Genomic DNA, 14082 nt, shown 5'->3' on the forward strand with positions numbered 1-14082 from the left:
ACGAAAATGATCTCATTATTTTATGAGAATGAAATAAGAATCTGTAGCTGAAAAAATCACATCTAATAGATTTTACAATTAATTTATTAAAAAGCAATCATCTCTACAGACTGTTTTGTGTTATTATTTGTTATCAATAAATCTGCATTTTTCAATTGTTGATGTAATATTAATCACTAATCCTTTGCATAAAACAAAAGCTTTTGCACAACTCTCCATCCTCCACATATCATACATTTGTTTATATCTATTTTAAATAATTTATTATGAATTTTATTATTATACGTCAATATCCCATTCTATTTTAAGATATCTACATGAAAATTACATAATTTCTGTCGCTATTCGCGGATCTCAATAACGGATTCAACGTTTTTCCTCACAAAAATTCATGGCTTTGTAAGCTTTATATTTTTGTCTAATACACATTTCACATAAAAAAGTTTTAATATCGTTGATTTTTATTGTATGCTACGTGGTAAAACATACATAAACAGTGAGAGAGAGAGAGAGAGAGAGAGAGAGAGAAACTGACTGATATATTGCGTTGTACAGCGTAACGAGCGAAATTTTGGTCATCCAATAATGGACCGGGCGAAATGACGAGTTACTCCCAACGAGATGGTTGCTCTCCACAAAAGTATAACTTGCATTCACGAAAATATAGCTTCAGACGAGAAAAACTTTGGGAAAAGAAGTTTCACCTTCTTCCTAACTTCAGGATAATGAATATGTACGCTGAAAAAAAATTACTAAATCCAAACCATTTTTTTTTAAACATTATTTATTTATTTAAATACTTGCAAAGCAATTAGTTATTTCAATCAAGCAGCAAATATATTTTAATTAGTAAAATATAAAATAAAAAATTATATCAAATTTTTTATCTTCTCTCTCTCTCTCTCTCTCTCTCTCTCTTTCGATTTTTCATCAATTTGGAGTCGACATATTCAAAGGTCATTCACTGACGTACTTATTCTACTTGTCGATTATTCAGCCAATTATTTTTCGAGAACGATCCACATCGGCCTATTAAATTCTACAATGGGAGGGCGGAATATCAAACGATGTTGAACGTAAGGAGCAAATAATTCATGAAATTTTGTCGGAGGTTGTTGAAATTGCCCGACGCAAAGCCGCACGGCCGGTATAATTGAAAGCGTTTTAGAAGCGACAACCAGCGGGTCCCCGTGGAGGGACTGTGTGAGAGGGACCGAATAAAATAATAACCGGTTATGAAGGCACGCAGAGGGGAAAAAGAATAATCCGGTTTGCCTTTGAGAGCGACACATAATCCCCCTCCTCTGGCAAAACGAGGGGTTAAGTAAACTTGGTAACCGAATAATTGCTTAATGCTGCAATGGGGTTAATGAGTAAAAAGCAAAAGGAAAGAAAGCACATATCATACATACAGACGGAAGAATAAATCTTTGAATTACGATGCAATTTCCGTTAAATGATCAGGATGGAAACGCGAAATTAATTAGGAGCGCATTAGCTCGCATGAAATTTTGACGCAACCTGTTGTGGCGCGCGCATTATTCCATACTTTAATAATTTCCACGCTTTAATGTATGTATTTGTTACCGATCGATGATTTTGCATGAATTGCATAAGAAGTACGCATCATATAAATTTTGCATAATAATTTCATAATAGAATACAACGAAAGAGTTTTTTTTTTTCAAGAAGAAATAAATTAAAAAAGTTTGCATCAAAATATTTTCATACCACACGCTTATGTTCTACTAGGAATTAAATACATATTAAATAATATATCTCCGATGTTTTACAACGTTACTTTGCAGTACACATCGCGAAATGAAATTGCCAAAATAAAAGGCACGTGGAATTATCATCGTGCAACTTCAAAGATTTCGCGGCTAGACAGATACGCGAGAATCCGTAAAAATCCTCGATGCTTGAATTATTTTCTTGCCTCCTGGCGCTTCCGCTAGCTATGTAGTTTCGTGGTCTGGGGCGCTCTTCGCGACACACTCTGGGAATTTAGAACATAAAAAACGGGATATCAGCAACCGCAGGGCGGAGGAAAAGCAGTGCCAGGGCACAGCTCCAATGATTTCCGGGGAGGATAATTTTCGCGCCGCGAAGCGAGAGAGCTAGAGTATCTGTGAAAAGAGTCAAAATGAGAGAAACGCGTACGAAAATTTTGTACGCGAAGAAATATAGAAACGGTTACAATCATAATATTAAAAATTGATATTATGTACTTATATATTATATTTAAAAAAATGGAATTATATATAAAATAAAAATGTACGCTTCAAAATTGAGAGAAAACCACGTGAGTTTCGTCGGAGAGGAAAGGAAGGTATAGCAGCGATAAATTCGAAAAAGAGACAAGCGAGAGAAAAAAGGATGCTGCGGCACGAAAATGAAATCGGTCCAAGTTGAGAACACCGAGCGAAGAAAGTCGAGAGTCGAGACTCCTTCCCTTTTTCTCTTTCAAACGCGACCTACTAACTTTGCTCTTTCTTCTTTTTTCATGGTTTCCACGGTCCATAGCGCGCCGACGACGACCTTTTGTCATTGCCGACGACAAATTTGACGGGTTCGCATTAATCTCGGCTCTATTACCGACCCTGCGTTGCGGGGCCGGCGGCGTCGCGATAATTTCTACTTCCTGAATTTTCGCGGGTACGCCGACAGAAAAACTGCCGGACGTGAATTACAAGCACGGGGCGACTAAAAGAAATGGGATACGCGAGAAATGTCAGCATATAATCGTACAGCTGGGATCCTCTCTCTTTTTTCTTTTTTTTTCCGCGCGCGCGCGAACATCTGCAATATGCCAGCGAAACGTGCGTGCGACAATTCGCGTCGCGATTTGTAATTGCATGAGAAATAACGCACATACGTATCGATCATTTTTCAAGCACTTTGCAAGACCGGTATATGTGCGTGTAAAAGGGGGTGTTTTAGAATAGAGAATCTATCCTATAGATTTCGTAAGTAATATCATGGATATGACTCTATATCTTACTGTTTAATTTATTGTAACGATGCATCAATTTCAACGGCGTGAATGCACGAATTTCGTAATCGTACATGTAACGATGATTAAGTCGAGAGCGTAAAATAGGGTAGTTTTTACATAAGTAGGATACAACTCTGTTGAGTATGCTTGTGATGATGTTTCAACGTGTTGTTTACAGAGAAGAGGAAAGAAATATATTTTAATTAGAATTTTATTTTTACTTTGCACACACACGCACACAGACTGTTATTAGGATATACGGGTCTTGATGCGAAATGCTGCGTATAATTTGAGGAATGTTGGGAATTCGCGAACCGGTTTCCAGGGACTAGTCGTAAGTTTTTGGTTAGCATGTAAACTTTGACCAGCCGTATATCCATTAGCAAGAGTAAACGTGCCATGATTAATGCCGGTACGAGAGTAAATGTTAAATAATTCATATTTATCATTTTCGATGGAAATGGATATCAATATTTAGAGCAGCAAACATATGTGCAGGATAAAATAATGGAAAATATACAATTACATATAATATAATATCAAAAATAATATATCGCAAGAATTGTAACTAGTATCTTTACAGTAATTATATTTTTATATAACTACAATTTTGGAAAAATAAAGAGCAATTTTTTTATTTTAAAAGAAGTATTTAGAGAAAATAATGACGCAGAAATAAGCATACAAATATAGAGATGCACAAATAAAATAGCTATCATCATCTATACATATAAAAATCGCGTCGGGATATGTTCGCATTTCTTTTTGAACGTGTTTCGCGGAAACGAAGATCGCAGTTAAATTGCAAGAAAAATTCGACTGTTTTGCATTAATCTCGGTCCCGCCATTCATCGTGACGAAGGCAACGGCGACGGTGACGCGACGGGAGGGAGCTACCGTAATTTTTGCCTCCTGAATCTCAATGGCTCGTCCAACTGAAAAACCGTCGCAACGATTTACTCCACGTCGACCGCAAGAGAACAGGAACGTGCCGACGTGTATATAGGCAATACGGAAAAAGGAACGCGAAGGAGAATTACCATGGCGCAGGCAGCCACCGAAATAAAAGCAGCTGCTGCCACTCGCAGTGAGAATATTTGACTTCCGCTCTCTATATTAGATATGCTAATTTTTCCGCAGTAATTCTTGCCTCGTGCATTAGCCTTAGCGTTCTTAATTTCGTGTTTTCCCCATCCTTTGCGTTCCGTGGCGATTCGGCGAAACGAAAGAGAACTTTCGCGTTCGAAGGAAGTGCAATTTTCAGAGAATTGCTTAAGTAACTATCGTCAACGGATTAATACTTTTCTTCAAAAACTCGAACAATTCACTACGGATGCTAATGCGAACAAGAGAGAATCTGGTATATATTAACATATATTTAAGATATAGATAGTTGGGAGTTGAAAGAAAAGCAATTCTCTCTAAAGTTCGAAATTTTATAGCTAAAGGGATAACGCGACGTTAAAGAATAGGCGGCGGAGGACGGAGAGTATAAGTGCGATAAAGAGTGATGAAGAAAGACGGAAGCGCGCGAGAGTGAGAAGGACGAGAAATTAAACGGACGTCGCCGAGAATTGCTAGGTAATTGAAAGCCCGACTGCGGGCTTTCAATGAAGCAGATGGACGGTATACCTTTGTCGTTCCCGACACGCGGAAGCTCGGAAACCGACTATGAAGCGGAAAGGGGCGCGATGGGACCATTCGAACATTAATTCAAATATTTCGCCTGACGAGAGCTCAATATTTGATCCACGATCGCGATAGAGATAGTTTTCTCGCGCTTACATTGTTATAGTCAGAAATTTGTATTATATATCCTCTTTATACAAATTTGTATAAGTATATACAAAAGATTTTGCGAGGGAGAGAAGGAACATACAATTTTTGACAAGTTTTATATATATATATATAAAATCTTTTGTATTCCTAATAAGTGGGAAATATTGCAATGGTGGATTCAGGATACAAAAATTAGAAAAAAGTTTATATAAATATGTGTCCGATATCATCTTGTTTCCGAGTGACAACCTGTTTTATTTTCTAACAGAGTTAAGATAGCATACTTGATTATTGGTTTTGCTGTTTATTAGCAAGATTTGAAGGATTTGATGTCTTGCTAATCTATAAACATAAACACGTGTTATTTGTATTGTAATTGGTACGGTTCGTATCTTATGCTCAGTGAAAGTAAAGTATTCGTATCGTATGTTAGCGCTATTAATGCAATAGTCTACAGTAAAGTAAAACTTATGGCTTGGTCAAACAATGAAATGACAGACATGCATCTCATGTATGGATTTTCCGATAGTAATGCTATCAGAATTAGATTTTTGTATGCGCAAAAATTGGAAATATTGGAAAATAAAACAGGCTGTAACTCGGAAACGAGATCATATCGAACATATGTTTATATGAACTTTTTTTCTTATTTTTGTATCCTGAATACACTACTGCAATACTTGCCACTTATTAGGAAACACCATGTATATATCATCTCTCTCTCTCTCTCTCTCACACGCTATAAAATTAATATTTTTATTATCAAACAATATAATTTTTATATAAACTCTCATATGTAACCGAAAGAGATAGATAGATAGAGAGAGAGAGAGAGAGAGAGAGAGAGAGAGAGAGAGTCAATTTCCAAGCCTATAACTCTCGAAAGAAAATTCAGACAAAACATTCTGTATCTGGGCACAATGCTATCATATATTGAAATGACATGTCGTCGTCCGCGCCACTTCCGACTAACTCGATGACATAACTATGAGATTGCAATAGCTAATATCAGGGATCCGGCCTTTGTTGATCTTGCTTCAATGGCGCGCAATTAGCAGAGCTCTGTGAGAGCAGTATTCTCATCTTTGGTCATCACCAATTTGTTGGATTCGGTAGACTGTGCTGTGTACGAATTCTGTGTACCTAAGGTATCCCGATTGGCCGAACCAACTGGTAATTATATACAGATAACGATGTAAATTCTCAAACGATAAACGTCGTTCATGCGTAGTTTGAACATGGTATGTTTGACAGAATTATTGAAAAATATCTCTTTACGTTTGCATTAGCGGATTTATTATAGCTCCCTCATTAATAATATGATATATTATATCAATATGTTGAAATTTATATAATTTATATAGTGATGATCTATCGCGATAGGGAGAGAAAGGAGAAGAGGAGAGTTCTTCTTTTCGACGTGCGCATCGAGCTGGATAATTACGGCGAATGTATTTGTATGTACCGTATATAAAAATTCGATTTGCTTAATTTTGGAGCACTATGATTGGTGCTTATAATGCAAACGAGGACCTGCGAGCTTGATCTTTGTCGAAGTTTGTGGCAAACGAGCAATTAGCGGAGAAAACGCGGCGCGGTATTCATCTTTCATCAGCATTTGATCATGCTTCGCCGAGCCGTCCGTTGTCGTGATGTTCGGGAATGGTTCTGATTGAATCGCGCCGACGATACATACATCTAATGACGCCGTCGTTTATACGTACGTAAATCACACGAGTTTGACTGGCGCGAATCCGCCAAGAGCAGATATTCCGCACGCCCCCATTTATGACGATGGAAGTTGAAGCTTTTGCCCTCCGCCGAACGATATATTGATATATCGATAAAAACGTGTGGCGCTCGACGCCGCAACACGTGATCGCATTCTTAAAATTGCTGCGAAATGCGAAGCTTTCAGACGCGAAACGTAGTACTTGGGATGCATCGTCATGCTTCTCTTCGCACGAGACGAGTTTCGTGTTATGGTGCTCGGAATATTACGATCGACGAAAAGATATTTCCTTATGGTGAGCACCGTGCTCGTTTCTTTACATGTCACTTGATGCGTCATTCGCGACTTGAAAAAAAAAAAGAAAAAGAAAGAATCGCAATCGCCGGCAGGTTTGCACTTGTGCGACAGCACACACAAACCGCTATCACTAAAATGGTACACAAGCGTGGTCCCGTGCCCGCGCGTCAAGGGACGCGTCAAGGGTTTTATCGGGAGGGGCCAAAAAGCTTGCCGCTGTCTCGCGTCGAAACGCCGAAATAAATGCTAGTGCCGACGAATAAATCACTCCCGTAGAAATAAATGCTGCTTTCGCTCGTGTATACGGACAGGTGGGAGGGGGAAGGAGGAAAAGGAAAGAGGCGCTTTCCCTCTGGGTCGGGATATCGATCAGGGTCAGTCTAGAATTTCCGTCGAGGACCTATATCAATCGATAGAAGTACGTGCGCGTCACGGAACCGCTCTCTCTCTCTCTCTCTCTATCTCTCTCTCCCTCCCTTCCTCCCTCTTTCTCTCTCTCTCTCTTTCTCTTTCTCTCTCTTTGTTTATCTATCTGTCTGTCTGCCTGTCTGTCTGTCTCTTTGTCTGTCTATTGCCTCTCTTTCTCTCTCTCTCTCTCTCTCTCTCCCTCCCCCCTCTCTCTCCCTCCCCCCTCTCCCTTTCTCGCTGAATCGCATCCGCTCTCAAAGTGCGAAAAGGTCCATAAATCTATCCGGCAAACTCACTGCTTGTTTGCAGTCTTACAGCCGTGACATTAGCTAATTGGCTGGTTTTTGTTGCTATCGTAGATTAATCGTCGTTTTCTGGCGGAACCGTATTTTTCATTTAATTTAACATGCATTTGAATATAATGCCATGTATATAAATCGAGGAAAATCTCCTTCAATTCTATTAAAATTGGCAGAATTTGTTAATTTGAAATTTGATTTATCAATTTTAATATGACAAATATAAAATTTGTGATGAAATTATCTTCTATGCATCATCATTTTTCTAAAGAGAGAAATTGGTATACATATATATTTTACGATACACCCTGCATAAATCTCCGAGTTTTAATCAACAGCGGTGGCTCGCAATGTCGGTGATCGATCTGTTCTTACGTTGTAGAACACGCACGAGTCGCGTACATATCTACCCGCTATCTAGTGAGGGATATACGTAACGTTGCATTGTGCTTACCCGCGGGGTGTAAACTAATTATCGCTCGCATATATTACGCAGTCTGGCGAAGTCGCGCGCGAAGTCCGCGACACACGTGTAATTTATTGACTGTACACACGCTTCGCGGTAAATCTGCACATTCTTCATCAACCAGATACAATTTCTCTGTAATTTGTCGCGTGACACTATTCCGTCGAATCGCGCGAACGCTTCAGAGTTTCACTCTTGGCGAATTTCTCGAGAAAACGGAGATTCCTTTCTTTTTTTCTTAATTTTAGCTCGGAAAACGCAACTCTGATAGAACTCTGTGATTCTCTGATAGAATATTGAAACGATCAGAACCACCGCCGCTGGCGCAGTGCAGGACTTCCTCCTGGAGGCTTTCATGGTCGCGGGATTACAAGCCGAGGTTACTGCACTTTTCTTTCGTGCGGTCGGCTTTCGTTCTTTCAAATTTCACGCGGCGTAACTTTCTTCGCCGCAGATCATACAGATCGGAGACAAATTACCCTTGACCACGCGCAACTAAATCGATTTTTAAAAGAAATCAGTTAATAGATATTTTTTTAATTTTTTTAAATGTCGAAATTTCTCTTCTTTCTTCGAAATGCAATTTTCGATTCTTAATGTATTGCTCTCTATCTAGATGTGAATAATTATTATTAATAAATAAATCTTATCACGAGCGACTTGTTCGACTGATAAAAATATATTTGAATGTAGATAAAGGAGCACAATGTTATACTTTAATAATGGGAATAAATGAGAGATCTTATTCCTTTCCTATTATTGCGGAGTTGCCTTCTTTTTCTCTCTTTTCAATATCTCAGAAAGAAATTACCAGCATGCATACGAGCCTCTGCTCGTCTACCATTCTCAATTAAATTTTGAGACCGCGTAATTGCGTTTCGAATGATTTACACAGCGATCGCGCGGAATCAGCGCAAAAGTCTCAGCTTGAAAGTTTCTCGAAGATCAGAGTTGAAATCGGAAACAAGTGCGGAGATATGGAACACACACACACACACACACACACACACACACACATTTCTCTTTCGTGCACAATGGACGCGAAAGTTTCGGCCAGTTGCTGTTGAATGGTATCTTTCGTTGTAATATAACGAAAGCGCGGAAAAAAATATAATCCTTAAATTGTCATCGGCAGAGCATCGAATCGCTAGGATCGATAGGTCGATGGTTGTACCGAGAACTCGGAGAGCGCTCATTACTCTCGGGTTAATGTTAAAGTAGCCTTCGTCTCTCCGAGATTCGAGATAGATACAACAAAGCACGCGGGGTGAATTTTTCGTACGAGGCTATTTACCATTCGTTGTACAATGGCGCATGAAATACGGCTGGCACAAGTTCAACCGCCAATGTTTGCCAGTGTCGTCACCCAAATTGTCTTTCACTATACGCTGTATTACAACCACAACTTTATGAATCGAACGCATACGGACGATTCTCGCATACACGTCTAAAATATCGTCCGCCAAACTTCAATAGAGCTCGCGAGTTTGCTGGAAAATGCGTGCATCACCCGTTGGACGTTATGGAATAAAATTTAATTAAACTTGGGTAATAACACATGTGTGAGATACAAGTAAATGATAATCTAGGTCGATGAGAAAAGTCATGCGCAAGACCCTCGTGTGAACGAAATATTAAGCGGAAAATAAAACATTAGATAAGTGAGTTTTTTTTTCATTGTTATAATTATAAATTATATTTCATAATTTTTAGCCTTTGCGAGCGATAAGTTGGTATGTAAACATTCAAACGAATTTTTACTAGAAAATAAAAATGTGCGTATATGTGTTTTATTTAGGAAACAAGTCTTGTTCCGCGCTGTATAAAGACCTTTTGAGGGCATTGTGTCTGTTTTCATGTATGCTTGTTCTTTGAAATATTGATAGACATTGTTTCCCGAAACAAACGACGGCATCCGCGGAACCTATTTACAATTTACGCGAAATGTAGCGTTGGCACAACTTCAGCGACCAATTGGCTATCGATTCGCAAGCGTTATGGCAACATTCTGTTATTTTATCTGAGTTATACGCTACCGTGTAGGTGGAGACAGTTATCTGCAACAGGCGCAGGCGACGTCGGTCCCATAATATGCGGTATGCACACGTAGTTGCCCGAATTTTCATACAGAATGGTACGACTAGTGTCGCTCGAAAGGAAAAGATTTCGACGTTAAATTTCTGCACGCCCATTGATTGTAACATTTTTTAAAGAATTACTTCCTGTGTCTATTTTGTATTAAGATATAATTTACTTTACTGTATTAGATCATTTGAAAGTATTATACTCTGGTTTCGGAATCGTATATCTTTTGAAGAATATTACATTTATAAATATAAGAATTACTAACAATAAGTTTTACAAAAAGTGACCGCTGTTACCTTTAGCTTCATGCTTGGGTTTGGTTGTAACATATAGCGGGGTAAGATGAAACAAAACACTGTTTATATCACTATTACTTATATTTTTATTGATAATTTTCACAATTATATGGTTAAACTAGTCAGTCACTAATCAGTTTCAAATTTAGAAAACGTAATATAATGTCAATAACAAAAATTAGAATTAAAAAAGAAAACAAAAATAAACATTCCTCTGTTAACACAATTTGAGATCAATACAAATTTTCATTTTTAATTTTAAAACTTAATAGGATACTTATTTTTTTCTTTTCTCAAATATAATCACAATTTCAATGTGATTTCACGTATACATATAATATAATTATTCACGTATATATGTTACTTTTCTCCGACCCCCAAATTTAACATTCAAAACGAAATAAAAAACATTGCGGACAAAATACTTAAAATCGTGATATTTATAAAAAAAGTGCATATATTAACGTTTTCATATAGCATAAACTACTTGCTGTAGCAGTTTTATTAACAGTTTGAGATCAAAGAAATAAAAAAAAAAAAAAGTAAAAATTTAACAACTGCAATTTTTGACGATTGCACAGCCGCGTCTGGAAGCGTCCAAACGTCACCGCGCGTCAAATAGTTTGAGTCAAAACATATTTTATCTCTTTCAAATGCTATCCTATTTCGTTTGGAACACATTGATTTGGGCGTGTTAATACCTACCCTTGTTACTTCCAGCCCCGGTCTCTCCTACATATTTTACACAAATAATTAAAATATTTTCTTATTGTAGAGATTATCTAAATATAATACTATGCGCGTAGTTATATTATTTATTACTCTACTATGTGCTCACGCCAACATAAACATTAAAACGTTTGACGTAACTTGCGTAATGTGGAAAATTAACGGAAAACGTTTTAATCCCGTTCGCTGCGCGCGAATCAAAATGTTGTGAATGCTGCGCGTTCGAAAGTTAAATCCTTACGAAGTTACGAGCTTAGTCGCATGCGCAGGGTTATATGGGCTTAAGTCCTTTATGGAGTTATAAACTGGCCGAGAGAGCTACGCGCACGAGAGTTAAATCCGCGTAAGCACTAAGAGTGCAAAAAGACCAATTAGACATATATGTGATATAGATTAACGCATCCAATATGTACGAGTCGATGCTGTTATTAAGAGAAACTTTTGCCGCGGGTGGATCGATGCCTTTAATACGTATATTAGTATTAATAATAACATCGCGTGCGCGTGCATACGTAATTGCGAAAATATCTCCCGCCGCTGGAACACACATTATAAATAGTCATATTATACAATATATTTTCGATATATAGACTTTTTAACACGTTATATTTCAGCGTAATTAACAACAGTCGAAAGTTGACAGAATGCGAGAAATACGTTCCATTCGTAAGAATTGTCCGAGTAATTAAAATCTCATGCGCCTCCATTACGGGAATTTAAATGCAATTTAAACGCTCGCCGAGCACGCAATTCTCACGCCCATTTTCTTGTAATTAATGCCGCAATCCGTAGATCTCGTGTTCCTTACGGATGTCGGAATCGTGTCGTCTGAACCGGATATCGGCGAAAATCTACCCTCTCCCCCTCGCTTCTTCGTGTGCGTGTGCGGGATGACATTTGCGCGCACGAGCGGTTGTTACGCACGTATTAACGAGGCTAAATTGGGGAAGTCCATTACGGATCAATCTCGGGGCTGTCGTTTAATCATCGACTGGTAACGATGCCGTCCCGTGGTTGTAAACTGCCGATAGCAGCGGGTGTTATCAATTTTAGTGCTATTCGCTCTGTATGCCATTATCGACCGACACTCGGGGCATAGTCGTTGTTGTGTCGTTGTTGTTGTACGATGCGATGAATCGAAGAAGGTACCGTTTGGATGAACAATATGAGATACCCGTTAAATCGATTGTATCTCTCTCTCTCTCTCTCTCCCCTCTCTCTCTTTCTCTCTCTCCCTCTCTCTCTTTCTCTCTCCTCTCTCCTCTCTCTCCTCTCTCTCCTCTCTCTCCTCTCTCTCCTCTCTCTTTCTCTGTCTTTCGCCGAGTGCTTGCAGTGGCAATATCACGCGTTGTCGGGGAGAGGAAAAGTATGTCCCGTTGACACGGACGCAATTCCGTGTGAATCAAACGTCGTTAGCATATCCCCACCCGCATTCGAATGCGCTTTTCACGGCAAACATATTTAAACAACCACGATCGTTATACTCGATTCGCTTCGCGTCCTCTCGCTCTCCACCCGAATCTATATTTACGTTCCGGAAGTACCTCTCGATGAAGGTCCGTGTGCAAGCTGCAGTTAATGATTTCCGTGCGCCGTTTTGACGAGTAAGGAAAAGAGTTTTCTCTTTTTCCCATAACATCAATAATACTGTAGTAGGTACGCGTTTGTGTGCATGCGGTAAAAAGCCTCTTCATACTGTCGCGCGTTACCTTTTCTCATGAGACGCGACGCGAATTTATTTACAATTTGTCTCGGATACATTGTTTATAGCAATGTGCATTTTCATAATAGACAAGAAAAAGATGCTTCCTTTTATGAAAGAGTTTCTCTTTTAATCTCCCTCTCTCTCTCTCTTTCTTTCTCTAACTTTATGCCATCAATATTGCATATATTCTTTCGTCTATCTTTAAATGGCAACAAATTTGATCGCGGACGAGTTAATATAACCAGATCGTGTATTATATCGATTATTTTCTTTCTTTCTTTCTCTCTCTCTTTCCCCCTCCCTCCCTGTATATATATGTATATATATATATATATATATATATATCCAAATGTAATATTTGGCTAGAATTATCCATGTCTTGTAAGTTAATTAATATTGATAGCGTATTGTCTTTGTTCTAAAGATACGTTTAAATCTTTTTTCATTAAAAAAATGTGTAACCAAATTGCTTGGATTACAGAAATTGCATTTTCTACGGTAGTTGCTAATGGTCATCAAAAAATTCGCCATCTTGCCGATAAAATTCCGAAAGAACATTCGATTATTCCTCGAGTCCGACTAAGTCTGTAATTAAATACTTTTTTTTCCAAATTTAAATTACTTGATCGAGGATATGGTCGTAGCATACCTAGATAGCCAAGAATATTAAAATCACGTTTTACCAAAGCTTTGCGTCAAGGTGTGCTTTAATTTTGACAACAATTGTCTAGCAAACATTTGTCTTGTTTTGGTTTGTCAAAAAGTTTAGAGCAAATTGACGGCAAAATTTTTCGTCTCACGATGCTGTAAATAATAGAAAAAAGGGTAAATGTTCAGATTAATTTACACTTCACGAATCGTTTTCATTTTCACATATATTATAGAGGGCACATTCCTAAGCAATAAGCACTTTGAATTTTGTGGTACTCTCTTCTGGTTCCAGAGATATGCAATTTTAAAGTTTCACCGTTTTAATGCTTTTTGTGTTATAAAATAAGAAAAAATAAAGTTTGTTTTTGTTGTATTTGTGTAAATCAGATGTGGAAAAAGTGTTTGTTTACATTTCGGGAACGAAGCTCCTTGAATTTTTCCATTTTCCACGCAAAGCGAAGTTCAACGCAAACTTATGTGTATAGTTTTTTAATAGTAGAGCCCCCCCGCAGGGGGACGGAACATACTGTCTCCACGCATATACTTCTTAATGCAAAGTAAGGTTTCACAGGGGTTTACAACTTTCCACTTTATATTTACACATTAAAAAGTATATGCGTGGAGACAGTATGTTCCG

The 14082-nt window shown here is 38.2% G+C and overlaps 1 protein-coding gene across 1 annotated transcript in view; it reads left to right on the forward strand.

Annotated features, from left to right (window-relative positions):
* The window catches only part of LOC115244154 (neuroligin-1-like), a 181355-nt gene that overhangs the window by 25763 nt on the left and 141510 nt on the right, over positions 1 to 14082 (forward strand). The gene's annotated exons all lie outside the window — the stretch shown is intronic.

The sequence above is a fragment of the Formica exsecta genome, unplaced genomic scaffold, assembly GCF_003651465.1.
Source record: "Formica exsecta isolate Colony F162 unplaced genomic scaffold, ASM365146v1 scaffold80, whole genome shotgun sequence".
In the NCBI taxonomy this organism is placed as follows: domain Eukaryota; kingdom Metazoa; phylum Arthropoda; class Insecta; order Hymenoptera; family Formicidae; genus Formica; species Formica exsecta.